Here is a 9,114-nt window from a genome sequence, read left to right as displayed (position 1 = left end):
AGAAATGACAGATGTTTGAGGTGACGGGTATCCCAATTACCCTGACTTGATAGTTCCACATTGTTTACAGGTATCGAAATAGCACATGTACCCCCCCAAATATGTACAACTATGATATATGTATAAAAATATAAAAAATAATAAAGGACAAAGAAAAATCTAATAAAAAGTACAACAGAAGGAAATATGTTAATCTTAAACAGGCAGCTAACAATCCTGCCTAAAATATAGCAATGTGACAAAACCATAAGGAGAAACAGATTGTTGGAAATTTGAATACTCAATAAGAAATTGTAACACTTTTTTTTTTTTTTTTTCTAAGATGGAGTCTTTCTCTGTCATCCAGGCTGGGGTGGTGCAGTGGCGTGATCTTAGCTGACTGCAATCTCTGCCTCGCAGGTTCAAGTGATTCTCCTGCCTCAGCCTCCCAAGTAGCTGGGATTACAGGCACCTGCCATCCTGCCTGGCTAATTTTTGTATTTTTAGTAGAGATGGGGTTTCACTATGTTGGCCAGGCTGGTCTCGAACTCCTAACCTCATAATCCACCCACCTCGGCCTCCCAAAGAGCTGGGATTACAGGCGTGAGCCACCATGCCCAGCCACACCCATCTAATTTTTGTATTTTCAGTAGAGACGGGGTTTCACCATGTTGGCCAGGCTGGTCTCAAACTCCTGACCTCAAATGATCCACTTGCCTCAGCCTCTCAAAGTGCTGTGATTACAGGTGTGAGCCACCACACCTGGCCTGCTTTTGGATATTTTAACAGAAAGGCAGAGAGAAATAAATGGTTGAGAGATTTAATCAGAGAAAGAAAAGATCCCAAGGATCTAAACAATACTATCAACCTTTAGCTAATTATAGAACCTTAATTCCAATAAATGGCATATACAATAAATAGATAGCATATAAAGCCACTGAACCTTTAATATCAATAGCTTCAACCTTCAGCTAATTATAAAACTTTAATACCAATAAATATATACCACATACATTTAAAAAATTCTATTTCTCAGCTGGGCGCAGTGGCTCACGCCTGTAATCCCAGCACTTTGGGAGGCTGAGGCGGGTGGATCACGAGGTCAGGAGTTCGAGACCAGCCTGGCCAACCCAGCCTGGCCAACATGGTGAAACCCCGTCTCTACTAAAGATACAAAAAATTAGCCGGGTGTGGTGGGGTGCACCTGTAATCCCAGCTACTCAGGAGGCTGAGGCAGGAGAATCGCTTGAACTCGGGAGGTAGAGGTTGCAGTGAGCCGAGGTCACGCCATTGCACTACAACCTAGGCGACAGGGCGAGACTCTGTCTCAGAAAAAAAAAATCCTATTTCTCCTGCTCCTTACAGATTAGACTTTTTTGTTTGTTTTGAGACAGGGTTTTGGTCTGTCATCCGTGCTGGAGTGCAGTGGCACAGTCAATCATGCTCACTGCCACCTCAACCTCCTGGGTTCAATGCTGGGATTACAGGTGTACGCCATTGTGCCTGGCTGATTTTTTTAAAAACATTTTTTATTGGTTACAAGCAAATCAAAAGCTTATCTATGGCTGGGCGCCGTGGCTCATGCCTGTAATCCCAGCACTTTGGGAGGCCGAGGCAGGCAGATCACATGAGGTTGGGAGTTCGAGACCAGCTTGACCAACATGGAGAAACCCCATCTCTACTAAAAATACAAAATTAGCCGGGCGTGGTGGCGCATGCCTGGAATCCCAGCTACTTGGGAGGCTGAGGTAGGAGAATCGCTTGAACCCCGGAGGCAGAGGTTGCAGTGAGCTGAGACTGCACCATTACACGCCAGCCTGGGCAACAAGAACGAAACTCTGTCTCAAAAAAATATATATAAAATAAATAAATAAATACGCTTATCTACAATGGCAAAACAATGGCAATAAGGTACCTGGCAGGTTTGGAAAACAGCAAAAAGGCCAGTGTTCCTGGAGTAACGGGGCCAGATTATGTTGGGACTTTGGAACCATTTTAAGGTCTTGGCTTTTACTCTGCATGAGATGGAAACCATGGGAGAGTTTGAGCCGAGGAGTGTTGCAGTCTTACATTTTTAAAAAGCACTTTGATTGCTATGTAGAGAATAGATTGCAGTGAGGTAGGCAGAAATGCAGGGAAGGGGAGTGGAAGCAGCGGAATGAATGAAGAGTCTGCTACAGTAATCTAGAGGAAAGAGGACTATTGGGCAGATCTGGATCTATTTGGAGGATGAGCCATAAGGATTTACTGATAAAACTGGGTGTGGGTATGAGCGAAAAGGAAGAGTTAATGATGACTTCAGGGTTTTTTGGCTTGAACAGTTGAAGGCTGAAGGTACAATCGAGTTGGGGCAGATTAACAAGGAAGTGGATACTGGAAGGAAGATTAGGAACTCATAAATTCAGTTTTGGACAAATCGAGATTAAGAGGCCTATTAGATGTTTACTTTGTCTAATAGGCAATTGGATATATGACTCTGGAGTTGAGGGGAAAGGTATGAGCTGGAGTTATAAATGTGGCAAACATTGATACCAATGAGGTGCCTGGCAGGTTTGAAGAACAGCAAAAACGCCAGTATACCTGCAGCAAATTGAGTGAAGAGGAGAGTAACAGAAAATGAGATCAGAAAGTAGGCTGGGCGCGATGGCTAACACCTGTAATCCCAGCACTTTGGGAAGCTGAGGCGGGCGGATCACTGAAGGTCAGGGGTTCGAGACCCGTGTGGCCAACATGGTGAAAACCCGTCTCTACTGAAAATACAAAAATTAGCTAGGCGTGGTGGCGGGCGCTTGTAATCTCAGCTACTTGGAAGGCTGAGGCAGAATTGCTTGAGCCTGGGAGGAGGAGGTTGCGTTGAGCTGAGATTGCACCACTGCACTCCAGCCTGGGTGACAGAGTGAAGACTGTGTCTCAAAAAAAAAAAAAAAGTAACAAGGGGCCATATTATGAACCCCAGATGAGAAGATACCTAAAGCCATGAGACTGGATGAGATGACCAAGGGAGTGTGGATAAGGAAGAGGAACAAAGATTGAGTTCGGAGGAGCATCGATATTAACAGGTTAAAGAAAAGTGGAAGAATTAGTACAGAAGATGGAGGAGAGGCTAATGAGGTAGAAAGAAAACCAAGAATGCGTGATGTCAAGGAAACTAAGTGAAGAAAGTGTATTAAGGAGGAGGGGGTGATTATTTGTGTTAAGTGCTGCCAACAGGTCAGGTAGAATAACAATCGAAAGTCAACCATTAAATTTAGCAAGATGATTGTTGGTAACCTTGACAAGGACAGTTCTGGTAGTGACAGATGCTGAAGTGTAATTGGAATGGGTTCAATAGAGGACAAGAAAAGAGAAATTAGAGGCAGGAAATATAGATAATACTTTCTATGAGTTCTGCCTGGAATGGAGCAGTGGTTGATGGGAGTAGGGGAATTTTTTTAAGTGTGTGTGTGTGTGTGTGCGCGAGCGTGTGTGCGTTGTTTGTTTTCAAGGTGAGGGAATTGCTGGAGTCAAGAACTGGACAGAGCTCCTGCTTTTGGCTGGGCACGCTGGCTCACACCTGTAATCCTAGCACTTTGGGAGGCCGAGGCAGGTGGACCACTTGAGGTCAGGAGTTTGAGACCAGCCTGGCCAACATGGTGAAACCACGTTTCTACTAAAAATACAAAAGTTAGCTGGGTGTGGTGGCACATGCCTGTAGTCCCAGCTACTCAGGAGGCTGAGGTGGGAAGATCACTTGAACCCGGGAAGCAGAGGTTGCAGTGAGCCGAGATCGCACCACTGCACTCCAGCCTGGGCTACAGAGCAAGACTCCATCTAAACAAACAAACAAAAACTGGACAGATAAAAGGGGGTGGAATCTAGTGCCTAACTGCTGAATGGACTTTAGATAAGAACACGGTTAGTTCATTTGCGGCAAGAGAGGAGAGGCAGTGTATATGAGCAGAGATGCAGATAGGTAGGCATGGTGCTGGGAGTCTGTAGAGAATCTCATCTCATAGCTTTGATTTTCTCAGTGAAGAAGCACTTATTAGCCTAGAGGGAGGCAATGGGAGTGTGCGGTCGGTTTGAAAAGTTGTGTTTGGCAGTGAATGGACTAAAAACACAACAAAACCCTAAACAGCGTGTCTGCGGGGGAGCACTAAGAACTACTTGAGGTTCGTGGTTTTAACTTGAAAGCGGGAGCAGGGTGGCAGTGCATTTTTCTCCAGCCACATGCGGGCCGGGGTGCAGCTTGGCTACTTAGGGAGCGGAAGCCACCGCCTGGCGCCTGCTGGGAAGGCTCCCTCTTCCCACAGGATCTCCTGAGAGCTGCAATCCACCTGTCGCCTTCACCTTTTCTCTTTGGGAACTTTGAGGGGGAGGGAGAGACGAAATACAGGGAGCTACAGACGGGGCACACTGAGAGTTGTATGTTAGGAGCCGTAGTTCCCAACGCCCTGTATGTTAGGAGCCATAGTTCCGGTCACCTCCCCAAGTACCATCTCTGCTCCTATCTACTTGCAGGCAACATTGGGGAGGTGAACACCATGGAGACTTCCAACACGAGGCAGATGGGGAACTTTACTATTCCTGTCATCACCCTCATCTGCTATTACCAGAGGACGCTGGGGAACAGGTTAAAGGGAAAGGCGAAATCCATGGAACTTGGAAGGGATCTTACCTGAAAAGTCAGTTTCCCCAACGCGGGGCACAGCTGCACGGGGAAAACCCAGTCCTCTGGCCGCCACTCCCCGTAGAGACGGACGAAGGCAGCGCCTGGGGGGCGCTACGCCCTGGACGCTGGCGGATGCAGTCCGGTGTCGCGGTCCCCGATAGGACTTGCAGTCCGCACCCCCACCGGGAAGGACGACGTCTCCCGCCCCAAGGGGAATCCCGCACTAAGGCCGTAATAGGGGCTTGTCACCACCACCACCCCTTTATTTTTATTTTATTTTTATTTTTTATTTTGAGACGGAGTCTCGCTCTGTCGCCCAGGCTGGAGTGTAGTGGCGCTATCTCGCCTCACTGCAACCTCCGCCTCCTGGGTTCAAGCGATTCTCCTGCTTCAGCCGCCCGAGTAGGTGGGATTACAGGCGTCCGCCATCATGCCTGGCTAATTTTTGTATTTTTGGTAGAGACGGGGTTTCGTCATGTTGGCCAGGCTGGTCTTCAACTCCTGAGTCACCACCCTTTAATGCCGCTCTCCCCATCCTGTCCCTCCTGTGTGGGTCTCCGAACGCCCGGCTCAAGGCACTACTCGTAATTGTAGAGGGGGAGAGCCGCGAGACCCAGAGAACAAGAGAGCTGAAGAGCGCGTGAGGCGTCAAAGTAGGAAGCCTGCTGTGGAGCAGGAGCTGCCGGGCGAGCCTCGCGGAAGCTCCTGGGCGGGGAGGTGGGATGTGACGGGGGGCGTGGCTCCGCGGATGGTAGAGCCCCTCCTTTGCGCGCGCGCCCTAGCCCCGCCCTGGCTTGCACGCATGCGCGTTCGGTGGGTTCCGCGGGCTTTCTCGCAAAAGTGCGGCGGCTGCTTTTCCCAGCTTCAGCTAGGCGGCAACAAGGTTCTCGTAGCGCACCGGGCTGGCGCGGAAGGGAGCCAATGGTCCGGCTTAGACACCTGCCTCTGCTCCTGCCCAACGCCCTGAGACACCAGGTTCTATACACGGAGTCCAGGGCCGTGTTTTCCGTGTGTGTGTGTGTGTGTGTGTGTGTGTGTGTGTGTGTGTGTGTTTTATTTTTGAGACAGAGTCGCCTCTGTGTATGTGTATGTGTGTGTGTGTGTGTGTGTGTGTTTTATTTTTGAGACAGAGTCGCCTCTGTTGCCCAGGCTGGAGTGCAGTGGCGCGATCTCGGCTCACTGCAGCCTCCGCCTCCCGGGTTCAAGCGATTCTCCTGCCTCAGCCTACTTTGTAGCTTGGATGACAGGCACGCGCCACCATGCCCGGCTAATTTTTGTAGTAGAGAAGGGGTTTCGCCATGTTGGCCAGGCTGGTCTTGAACTCCTGACCTCAGGTGATCCGCCCGCCTCAGCCTCCCAAAGTGCTGGGATTACAGGCGTGAGCCACCGCGCCCGGCCTTCTCATAGCTTTTGTTTCATGGCTTCTTCCGGCCTGGTGGAACTCAAGCCGTTGCCTTTATGAAGGGCTGCATGGGGACCCCGTAGAACCATAAAGAGCCGGCCATGCTTGCAAACCGCTGATGCAGGGCCTCTTTCACAAAGGCCAGAGCGTCCCACGCACATCCCAGCACGGCCAGGCGGGACAATGGCATAATGGCTCAGCACATGTCTGGAGTCTGACTCTTCGCCCTGCCACATTCTGGCTGTGTGGTGGGGCATTTCCTCACCTGGAGGAAGGGGAATGATAGTAGCTTTAAGTAGTATTGCCACATTTTATTTAGCAAATTAAAATGGAGGACACCCAATTAAGTTTGGATGTCAGTTAAAAAAGAAAACAAGGGCCGGGCGCTGTGGCTCCTGCCTGTAATCCCAGCACTTTGGGAGGCCGAGGCGGGCGGATCACCTGAGATCAGGAGTTCGGGACCAGCCTGACCAACATGGAGAAACCCCGTCTTTACTGAAAATACAAAAATTAGCTGGGCGTAGTGGCCGGTGCCTGTAATCTCAGATACTCGGGAAGCTGAGGCAGGAGAATCGTTTGAACCCGGAAGGCAGAGGTTGCGGTGAGCTGCCATTGCGCCATTGCACTCCAGCCTGGGCAACAAAAGCAAAACTCCATCTCAAAAAACAAAACAAAAAAAAAAAGAAAGAAAGAAAACAGAATTTTTTAGCATGTATCTCCCAACTATTGTTCACTGAAATTCAAATGTAACCGGGCATCAAGTTCAAATGTAACTGTATTTTATCTGGCAGCCCTGCTTTAAGGCGTTGTTTGGAGACAAGGCATGAACAGTTCGTAGAGCAGTGTCTGGCACATGTAAGCACACAATAAAGTTTATTTAGATAAAAGGGTCACACTCCCTGCCCTCCCTCACAATATATTACTGTCTCTACTCATCCGGCTGTAGGATCTCAAATGGCCAGCCCTCAGAAAGTCATTCTGTCATAAAAGGAAAGTTTAAATCTCGCCATCCCACCGCAATGTAGTGACGACCCCTTTCCACTATCACAAACTACCAGATTTCCCCTGCCTCCCAGCGCTTGGCACATTCATGTGGGGATTTCCATGCTCTTCATGTTGCTGCTTTCACTGGACATATGGGGGAGGGGCTGGGGGAGTCCGAGGCATTATGATGTTGAAGCCAGTGACACTCTTTCTAGGGGAAATTGTAGCTGGAGTCTGTCTCTTCTAGAACTAGGGGCATGTAATCCTCTGTGTGAGCCAGGAGGCAATGGAGATTCGGAGGGGAAGCCTATGATGTTTGTATGATGTTAGTAACAGGTTTTCCCCATGGGGCGAATGTATATTGGGTGGCATTGGTCCCACTGACCTCATTAAGACGTCTGCCATAGATGAGATAAAACTGTTCAATCTGAAAAGTCCAAAGGAAAAAAAAGTTGAAGGGGAGAATCTAGCTTTTTAAACGTAAGTCTATTTGACTCTGAAGTTTCTGTTCCATCTCTCTTATTCTCCCTTGATTTCAGTGTGCCCCTCACTTCTCTCATACTTAATAGCACCCTGCATTAATACTGCATTTTAAAATTATAATGCATTTTTATTTCATTATCTCACTGTCTTTTTCTTTTCTTTTTTTTAGACCAAGTCTCACTGTCACCCAGGCTGGAGTGCAGTGGGGCGATCTCAGCTCACAGCAACCTCCGCCTCCAAGGTTCAAGCGATTCTCCTGCCTTAGCCTCTCAAATAGCTGGGATTACAGGTGCATGCTAATTTTTGTACTTTTAGAAGAGATGGGGTTTTGCCGTGTTGGCCAGGCTGGTCATGAACTCCTGACCTCAGGTGATCCATCCGCCTTGGCCTCCAAAAGTGCTGGGATTACAGGCATGAGCCACTGCACCCAGCCTCTCTTTTTCTAAATGCTTTAGTAGGGAAAAAGAAAAGGGAATTTCTCTGAGGTCAAGAAGGGTTAAAGTGAAATATCTGACTCTCACCAAAAACTTAATGGAATGAAGTCTTAGTCTAAGATTTAGAAGTGTCAGGAAACCCGCATTTTCCCAGTTAGAGCTCCTAGTCGTAAATCACCAGAGGAAACTTTGGGAAGGCTCTGAGATTGTGGGATCTAACTCTTATTTCTCTTCACACATCAGCTTGCTGTAGCAGCCCACTCTCTCTTTCCTGTACTTTCACTCTCCCTTCTTAGTGGCTTCTTCCCCTTGACTTTTAAATATGTTTAATTTTCTCATTTTAAAAAATCCTTCTTTGCAGGGGCCACTTGGTCTTCCCTTGCATGTACTTGAGAGTTGTATGCAGGATTTTGGAAAGTTTAAACTTTACTTATGGTAGGCTGGGTGTGGTGGCTCACGGCTGTAATCCCAGCACTTTGGGAAGCCGAGGCAGGCAGATCACCTGAGGTCAGGAGTTCCAGACCAGCCTGGCCAACATGGTGAAACCCTGTCTCTACTAAAAATACAAAAATTAGCCAGCCATGGTGGTGCACACCTGTAATCCCAGCTACTCAGGAAGCCGAGGGAGGAAAATTGCTTGAACCCAGGAGGCAGAGTTTGCAGTGAGCCGAGACTGTACCACTGCACTCCAGCCTGGGTGACAGAGTGAGAATCCATCTAAAAATAATAATAAAATAAATAAGCTTTACTTATGGTAGAAATTTAGTAAGATAAAAGAAGAAAAAGAGGTAGTGACTCTTGCTAGGTGGAAAAGAAAGGGCTAGAATTGTTCAGCTAGGGATAGAAATCCCAAAGGAAGTCCTCTATTAGCACACTGGTGTCAGCTGGGAGCTATTTGTCCTTCTCCTCCACAAGATAAGTACAGAAATTCAGAGTAAGCATTTAGGAACTTTTATAGCAGTTTTACAGAGTAATCTAATGTATGTTGAACTTAATAATAAAAAAATCAAGGTGGCTCACCCCTGTAATCCCAGCATTTTGTGAGGCTGAGGTGGTTGGATCACTTGAGGTCAGGAGTTTGAGACCAGCCTGGCCAACATGGTGAAACCCCGTCTCTACTGAAAATTCAAAAATTAGCTGGATGTGATGGCACACCCCTGTAGTCCCAGCTACTCTGGAGG

General features: G+C 47.9%; 1 protein-coding gene across 1 annotated transcript in view; it reads left to right on the top strand.

The window, feature by feature from the left end:
- Positions 1-5,435: 5,435 nt before the first annotated feature.
- The window catches only part of LOC109024266 (WD repeat-containing protein 87-like), a 20,634-nt gene continuing 16,955 nt past the window's right edge, over positions 5,436-9,114 (top strand). Inside the window, exons 1-3 of the mRNA XM_055369252.2 lie at positions 5,436-5,605; positions 6,824-6,887; positions 7,669-7,788. The gene's annotated coding sequence lies outside the window, so the exon portion shown is untranslated. The remainder of the gene's footprint in view (positions 5,606-6,823; positions 6,888-7,668; positions 7,789-9,114) is intronic.

Source organism: Gorilla gorilla, chromosome 20 (genome assembly GCF_029281585.2).
Source record: "Gorilla gorilla gorilla isolate KB3781 chromosome 20, NHGRI_mGorGor1-v2.1_pri, whole genome shotgun sequence".
NCBI classification, from domain to species: Eukaryota; Metazoa; Chordata; class Mammalia; order Primates; family Hominidae; genus Gorilla; species Gorilla gorilla.
Note: the sequence above shows the minus strand (reverse complement) of the source record. Positions and strands in the feature narration are given on the sequence as shown.